The sequence below is a fragment of the Pinus tabuliformis genome, chromosome 6, assembly GCF_031772625.1.
Source record: "Pinus tabuliformis cultivar Carrire ecotype Pingquan chromosome 6, CPIR1, whole genome shotgun sequence".
Lineage (NCBI taxonomy): Eukaryota > Viridiplantae > Streptophyta > Pinopsida > Pinales > Pinaceae > Pinus > Pinus tabuliformis.
In genome coordinates this window covers 815,121,992-815,130,820 of record NC_142292.1, presented here as the reverse complement: position 1 = coordinate 815,130,820, position 8,829 = coordinate 815,121,992, and positions in this window count along the sequence as shown.

Sequence of the window (8,829 nt, the reverse complement as noted above, 5' to 3'; positions counted from 1 at the left end):
TTGAATAATTCGTGAAGGAACAAGTCTAGAAGAATGTTATGGCCAAAGAACACAAGTCAATTATGAATAATGATGTATGGGATGATGTGTTGAGCCCGAAGGGGAAATTAATAATGACTTCAAAATGGATCTACAAAATCAATCATGGGGTTAATAGAAGCATCGAAAAATACAAGGAAAGGACCGTTCATACCCCGATGGTTTCCCCAAAAAGAGCGATAATATTATGATGATATATTTTCTCAAGTTTACCACTACACTACCATTCGATCCATTATGACACTTAACCCTAACTAGAGTTGGACTCTTCACCAAATGGATGTGAAGACTTCCTTCTTTCATGGTTTGCTTCAAGAAGAAGTATATGTTGAGAAACCTCCAGGATTTGAAGTTCATGGCAGGAAGACCCATGTGTACCAATTGAAGAAAGATCTTTAGGGATTGAAGCAAGGCCCTCATGCCTAGTATGCTAGCATTGATAGTTACTTGATGAAGCTAGGATTCACAAGGAGAAATGTCGATCCAAACTTGTACTTCAAATAGGTCCAAGGTATGTCTCTCATTTTTTTATTATATGTTGATGAATTATTCTTGTCAGGTGCAGACCCTCTCATTCTTGAATGTAAGAGGGATTTGGATACTGAATTCAAGATGAAAGACCTTGTTTTGATGCACTATTTCCTCGCATTATAAGTATGGAAAAGACCAGGAGAAATTTTCCTTTCACAAGGGATATATGTTGTGGAATTGTTAGAGAGATCTGGCATGGTTGAATGCAAGTCCTTGCCTACACCTATGAAGATGAATTTCAAGAATCTATGTGGAGAGGTTGCCGGACCAAACCTAGCAAACCCTTCTGAGTATAGAAAATTGGTTGGTTCTCTCATCTTTCTTATCAACACTCACCGTGACATATGTTTCAATGTCAACACTTTGAGCTAGTTTATGACTGATCCACACCATGTACATTGGGTCAATGCCAAGCATGTATTGAGATATCTACATGGGGCTATTAACCTTGGATTGAGATATACCATTGTAGTTGTTAGACTACATGGATATATAGATGCAAATTGGGTTGGTAGTTTTGTCGATAGGAAGATTACTTACGGATGTTGTTTTAGTATTGGATCTTCCATGATATCATGGATGAGAAAGAAGAATAACTATATATCCCTTAGCACTGATGAGGCCGAGTATATTGCAGCCAGCCTAACGAGTTGTGAAGAAATTTGGTTGGAGAAGCTCTTTGGAGAGCTATTTGACTAGGTCCTCGAAACGAAATTTATATATTGTGACAACAAGAGTGGGATTCGTTTATTAGATAATCATGTGTTCCATGACAAGCCGAAGCATATAGAGATCAGATATTATTACATCTGAGATATGGTGCAAAGAGGAGTCATGAGACTCCTCCAAATTTCGACAAATGAGTAGATATCTGATATCCTCATCAAGGCTTTGCCAAAATGGAAGTTATTGGTATTCAAAGAGCAACTTGTACTAATTGATATGACCCTTTTAGATAAGGGTCTGAGCTGATCAAGAACACTGAGCAGTGCTCTTCCCCCTTAGTTGAGCTCCCAACGTGAGGGATGGAGTTGATGAGCTTTTAGGGATGAGGGACCTCTGACTTATATGGTGTATAAACCTAAGATCTCCCCTAGTCATAGTATGCACCAGTTAGCATCCTACCCACATTGTGGGATAACCTCCCCATATGGCCAATGGGATGAAGGACTTGGAATAGAGCGTGATCTCTACCCCTTTTGGTAGGTGGATCTCACCTAAGTTAGTGGATACAAGTGTTCTACCATCTGACTCTTTAGGGTTAAGGTAGATGATTAGGGATAATAGGGTAGAGTGTGATCCTTACCTCTGGTAAGTTTATCTCACCTATTTTCAGTCACTTTGGGATAGAGTGTGATCCCTACGCAGTGAGGTAGGTTGATATCACCCATTTATTTTAGTTATGGGTGGTAGTTATGGCTCCTCGATGATGATGATAATGATTTTGGGTGGTAGCAGAGTCTTCCTGATGGTGACAGAGTCAGGGTGGTAGCTATAGCTCCCCTAAAACATTTTGTTCAACATGAGATCAACAAAGACAATATGAGATGAGTTGGGATGTACATGACATGATATATATGATGATCACATGTTGCGTTTGGAATTTCTCCCTAGATAAGAGTAAGTGTTAATTTGGTAGCTCAAAGACAAATTCCAATCATGGGACTAGATTCCTCTTTCTGACAGGACCAATTTTGACCTTTAAAGCACTAGATTTGGACAAGGGAAAGTGTATTTTTGAAGTGAAGCCCACATGTGCACAAAAGGATAGGTTGGCCCTAAAATGAAACTGGACACCCTTAGAATCCTATAAATACAAGTCAAGTGACCCTCATTTGGACATCATCATCAAGCATCTTCTTCTTCTCTCTTCTTTAGATTGGTTCGCATTTGTATGAAGTGAGTTTATGGAATTAGGTTTGAACAGTTCCAAAATTACATGGTCTAAGGCTCACACATGTGATTAGGGCTTTTGTTTCCAACCATAGACTTGTCTCAAGGAATTTTCGACTATAACCATAGCCACGCAGGCTCATCCATGCATTTCGAACATCTCAACCACATGCATAACTCTCCATCCATGTTTTTGGGGTCTAGGGTTTTAGTTTGACAGTTGACCATAGATTGGGAAAGCTTACTTTGATCAATATTATTGTTGGGATCATATTTATGATATTGTTTGGTTGACATTATTGGATTTTTTTGTATGGGCTCATTGTACTCTTCTTTTAACATTTTATGACAATCTAATAAAAAAAGAATTGCAAAGGGTTTTCCCCCTGGTGGGATTTTTTCCTAGTCATTGACCAAATATTGTGTTTCTTATCTCTTGGTTGTCTTTCATTGTCCATTTGTATAATTGTTCTATATACCATTGCTCTATTGTGATTGGTTAATTGCAGAAGTGAAATTGTAATTTGGATGTCATTGGAAATTGTTGAAGTAATAATTGTAGCATAGATTCACAATTCTTGATGAAAAATTAACAATTGTAGTTATCTATGATTAGGTGAAGAGCCATAGTCCCAGAATTAGTTGCCCATTAGTTTTGAGATAAGTATCTCTCATGTTCTCAAGAAATCAATAATTTATATATAACTATGCCTATTTTCATTGCTAGTCTGAAAATGATCTTTATTGATGGCATGTTTCATTATTTCTTTAGCTTTATGATTGACCAATGTGTTGTTGTCACTATGTAAAAGGTGTTGGAACAACATGTGGTAGAATTGATTTAGTTCTTGCAGTGACTAGCATGCAATATTCCTTATTGCAATGATATGATTTTGTTTAAATTATAGGATTGTGCATCTTTAATGTGTATAAATTGTAGGCTATATGAGGATGTGAAAGCATAAATGCATGAGACACATGGCCTTATACTAATATCTTCGATGCAAGGATTATTTATTATGATGATGTTGGGTTGCCTTAGTAGAAAAGAGTGCCCAGTAGTGTTAATGGAAAGTATGGAAAGATTTGAAATTTTGTGTCGATTTCATGTTTAGTTTGTTGTATAAGTATTGGTAGATTTATTGCATATTATTGGGAAGATTCTTAATTGAAGGGAATGCAGACTTGATTCCATTCCCCTTGGTTGCATTCTATCATGCTTGAACGAAGAAAATGAACTTTCTACTATGTTAATGAGTTGTTACAGCGCTCTGTAATTTTTTAAAGAATGCACTTTAAAATTCCATTAAATTTCTATCATAAATATGATTGAATGTTTCTTAGGTTCATTCATAAATTCCTTATGAGTTTGATGATCTTCTAGTGCTAGAATTATTGTTGGAAAAACTCGAAAAGTTAGAATAATCTATGTTGTGTTTAAGTGCTAGAAAAATGGTTAAAATTCTAAGTCATTTTTTATTTTTTTTCACAGTTTGGCCAGGTCAGAGGCCAGGATGTCAAGCCTTCATATGAGCTTTATTTCCTAACCTCCAGTAGGTCGACTTGACTCTCAACATTTGCAGGTCAGGAGGTTAGGGGGTCGGGAGGTCGAGGTGGTCGAGGGCCAGACCCACCTTGACCCAATGAAATGTAGTGCCAAGTGTAATAAGCATGACCCCAACCTAAATTGGAGATTAGGGATCGGGCCCAATTTCTAAAACTTAATTGTGTTCCACAGAGAAAGGGGGAGGCCCTGACCTTCCTTGGGGTTTGTGCATGCCACATGGGACCACCACGTCGATGCGTCAGGTGTCATGTGGGACCACCACGTGGGTGCGTCACGTGCAATGTGGGACCACCACGTGGTTACGTCAAGTTCCATGTGGGTGTTTCGTGTGCCATTTGGGTGTCATGATGATGTGGCAAGATGTAATTAGGCAATCTTTAAAGGCCCATAACTTTTGATACGTAAGTCAGATTAAGGTGATACTTATATTGTTGGAATTGTATCGATGAGATGAACACGGTGATATTGTTTATTTAAAATAATGGAAAATTTAAAAAAATAGCTCCCATTCCCAAAACTATACTTTAGAAGTTGCGTCAGTAGAGTAACCACCTCCTTTTAACTCTAGTTGGGTTTTAGCATTAGGAGGGGTGTGTTTACAAGTTTCTTCGCACTTGGGTGAAGGACAAAGTCCACGAAATTCCATTGAATCAACTTCAACATTTTGGCCACTTATACTTGTTAACACTCAGGTTGTTCCCTTTGACTCCTAAGGGAATACGGCTGAGGTAACCACAAACCAATCTTTGGACTGTAGGTCCTAGCCTACCTGCAGTCAGAGAGGGCTCTCTCTTTACGATTTAGCTTTGTTTAGGGGTGATTTTAGGCTAGATATGAGTGCATGAGTTTGTTTTAAATTTGGTGGGATGGTTGATGTTTTTCAGACAGAGTTGGCATGCAAAGTGTAAGAAGTTCAAACCATTGGGCATGGAGTCTATGAATGTGAACTGAAGGGTGTGTTTTCTTTGGCAGAAGAGGGGAATATGGAGCAAGATAGCTACACATGGTACAATGATTAATGTTGGAACAAGGATGAAATGGAGGTTAGGGGATGAGAGGCAATTAAGGATCTCTCATCCAGCCAAAGAGGGAAAGTGGATGAAGGCTAAATAGGAGCAATGAAGAGTTTCCTAGACAACATTCATATGTGAAGGAAATAGCTTAAACATGATCAATTAAGTATGCATATTCATCACTAATTCAGAATAAAACATAGAAAAGTTACAAGAATTGAGCACAGAGGGCATGGAAGCCAGTTCTGAACTATTCCTTCTTCCTGCAACTTAGATTATGATATATAGATGATACAGATACATATAAACTGATAAACAGAGGGAGGAAAGACTTATTGGACCATGAGCAAGCACGAGAATTCCATATCAAGCTCTTCAGCCATTAAAAGCACAACCAGCCATTTTAGATGCAAACATTCCAACAATCTTTGATTACAGAAGTTCTTAAACTTACAGCACAAGTCTCGAATGAGAAATACAACCAACCCACCCTTTTCACAATACAGAGGGAGGTATAAATAGAGAAAATATCTAAAAAATATCTACAACAGCAGATCTGAGACAGATCTAAAGAAATAAATGCTTCTAACCTAACATCTGTTGAAAGTAAATGTAAAAAATATCTATCAGCTGCGCAGGAGGGAACAGCCATAAGAATGAATAAATATTGGTCCTTTGCTGCAATGCGCTAGCAATTTTTCCATAACTGTGCTTTGGGACTTGCAGCACCGCTCATATTTGTCTTCATACACAGTTTCTGCAATATCTCGGCCTAACAACACTTGAACTGCCTCTTTCAGGCGGTTCTGCTGCCTTAAGCGGCTTTAAAGCTCATAACTGCGATCTGGTGAGCCTTTATGGCTCAAAACTGCCTTATTGACTTTGATGGGGGGCCTTTATTATTCATCTACGTAGGCTTTAATTCATTTCCTGCAAACACTTTAACTGATACTCTTTAATTGCTGATCGGGGCTTTTCCCACTGCTGATACACTTTTCCGCTTCAAAATCGCCCCATTATCGCCACTTATGGCGAGATATGACTGCTGCAATACCTTCCGTGGATCTTTGTGGCTTCTGGAGGGCCATCGGCACTTGGTTGAACAAAAGATTACCAAAACTGAAGAAATCCTGCAAAATGGCAAAAGATCTGCACAAACATGACTGTTGGGGCAAAAATCTTGCTTTTCGGGGCCGAACTGGGCAGGAGCGATGAACAATGGGTCGAGAATGATCAATCTTCTTTTGTTGATAAGGCAGGCGCGGACGCCGACTGATAACATGAAGAAATGGCCTTTTTTCTTTAAAACAGGCAAAAATGCCTTTAAACGTAGAAAAACATCAAAATTGGGCGCAAGCGGAACACTGTTCATAAGGTTAGATCCTGGCCATTGGATCCGGCGTGGGCCGATCCAACGGCCAATATTAGATCGCGATATCGCATCTGGTCTAACCATCGGGGGTGGGTATTATATATATATGAATGCCGAAATAGGGAGTGCCGCGACAAGATCAGGGTTGTTAATCTGAGGGCCCGATCCAACAGCTCCCGATAAGTCGGAGCATTGGCGATTGGCGGGGGCATTATAATATGGGCGCAAAACTCTTGCGACCGCCCATAGCGATATCGCATCGGCGGTCCACCATCGGAGCAATGCATATATATGGGCCAACTCTTGACCGCACCTCCAACAGTGATATCGCTTCGGAGGGGGGTTTAATCATTCGGAAAAAGGCTTTTTAAGGGATGCGATGAGGCTTTTGTGATCGGAGGGAGGTTTGCATGCTTTATAAAGGGTTTTGAGGCCTCGGAAGGGGTCCGATAACCTAAAAAAGAGGAATTTCATGCTTTGGAGAAGTCCAAAGGCACTTGAGAGGGGTTTTATGGATTTGAGAAGGATTTTAGGCCTTTAAAAGGGTTTGTGCCTTGGAAAAGGTAGAAACAAGGCCAAAACGATGGATTTTATACATTTGGAGGGGGGTTTTATGCTTAGGTAGGGGTCCTTTGCATTGGAAGATGGTTTGAAGGGGCAAAATGAGGGCTCTTGCTAAGTTTCAGGCAAACTTAGCAATTCCCTAGCATACTTATGGTTATTTTTCAACCAGAGGGAGGGGATATGTACATAGGGGAGTTATTTAGCATATTTTTAGTAGGGGAAGGGGAAATAGATAGGGATTTACATAATAAGTTAGAGGTTAATATGAAAATAGTGAAGAAAGCAATAAGTATGGAAATCTTAAGCTATAAAGGGGAAATAGAACTTGCTAGAGAACATGTGAACACTCCTTAAGTAAAGCAGATCTTTACCAAGGCAAATGATATGAAGCATGATGAATTTAAGAGATATCAAGCAGATCTTGAACTCTTTGGGGAAGTTAGTGAGTGATTTGGGGAAGAGGAAGAATGGGAAGTTAGACATACCTCACTTGAGCTCCTCCAAATGGAAAACTGCCTCATACTTGTGATCTAAATAGATATAACACTTGAAAACATAAAATGGATCACAATTCATTAATCTACCACCACAAAACTACCTACCCAGCCTACTTACCTAGCATTTTATCTTCTTTTTGGTTTGGGTGCACTTGAACTAGCATACCCAGCTTTTCATTCTTTTCTTCTTGCTGTCCTCCTATCTAAATCTACACTTATTGCATCCAGGGGCTCAGATTAGGCTGTTGAGTACCCTTGTTTCTCTACCTATCTACAAATCTGCCAAGATTAAGCTGTTTGGACAGATATTCATTCTCTATATTCTACAACAAGAAATTGAAACCTAGGGAAGCCAAGATTAAGTTGTTTGGACTTCCCTTAACTGAAAAACTCATCAAAATGGATTCACTCATCAAAATTTGGAATACAACAGTGGCCTTTATACTAGCACACTCTCATGGCCTCTTCTTTGGCTTCTTAAGGAAATATGGAACATTGCAGCATGCAAAGTATGACATATTTGGCATGTAAAAATGTCGATCATGAAAGATGAATACCTGTTGCAACAGGAGGCTAATAGTGGCTCCACTTGGGGATGGCTTTTCCTTGTGAAAAGCCAAGAACAGCAGGTCAGACAGCCTTGTATTCAGTTGTTGTTGTATTCTGCAATATTCCCTTTGCTGGCTGCCTTATTAATCCTACCCACTTACCCTAACCAGCACTTACTTTGCTGTTAGGTGAAATGAAACAGCCAATGCAGCCACTTAAGTATTATAAACATCAGTGAGCTTTGCTGCTTGTGCTTGCTGGTGCCTGAAATGGAGATCTTGCAATCTGATATAGCTTTGTTAATCCTTGAGAAGATCAGGAAACTGCTGACCTTCCTTGCTAAAACAAGAAACTGTACAAAATGGTCCTGCAGCATATATACATTATTGCTGAACTGAATTAAAAAATTGTACAAAGGCTTGGGACAGCTATCATGCTTTGGAATTGGGAGACTATCAACAACTTGATATTGAACCTTGCAGCCTGCTAATGGAGAGGAGCACTGATCTATTTCATCACACAGCTTGCCATCTGATGGATTATTCAAAAACTGGAGCGAAACTTGCAACTTATTACAAACAGCGTCGAATGGGACTCGACTGATCTGCGCAGGCTGCTCCTCTTCTTCTTTAAAAAACTCAGATGGCTGAAAACAAAGAGGTAGGGGATCCACTTGGATCATTTGGTCACAGCTGCTGCTTCTAAGTCTTCCTCAATCTGATATTCAATGGCTCTTTGGGGCTGCAAAACTAGAGGCAATACATTTTGAACAATGATTTGATTATCCTCCAGACGGTCAATATC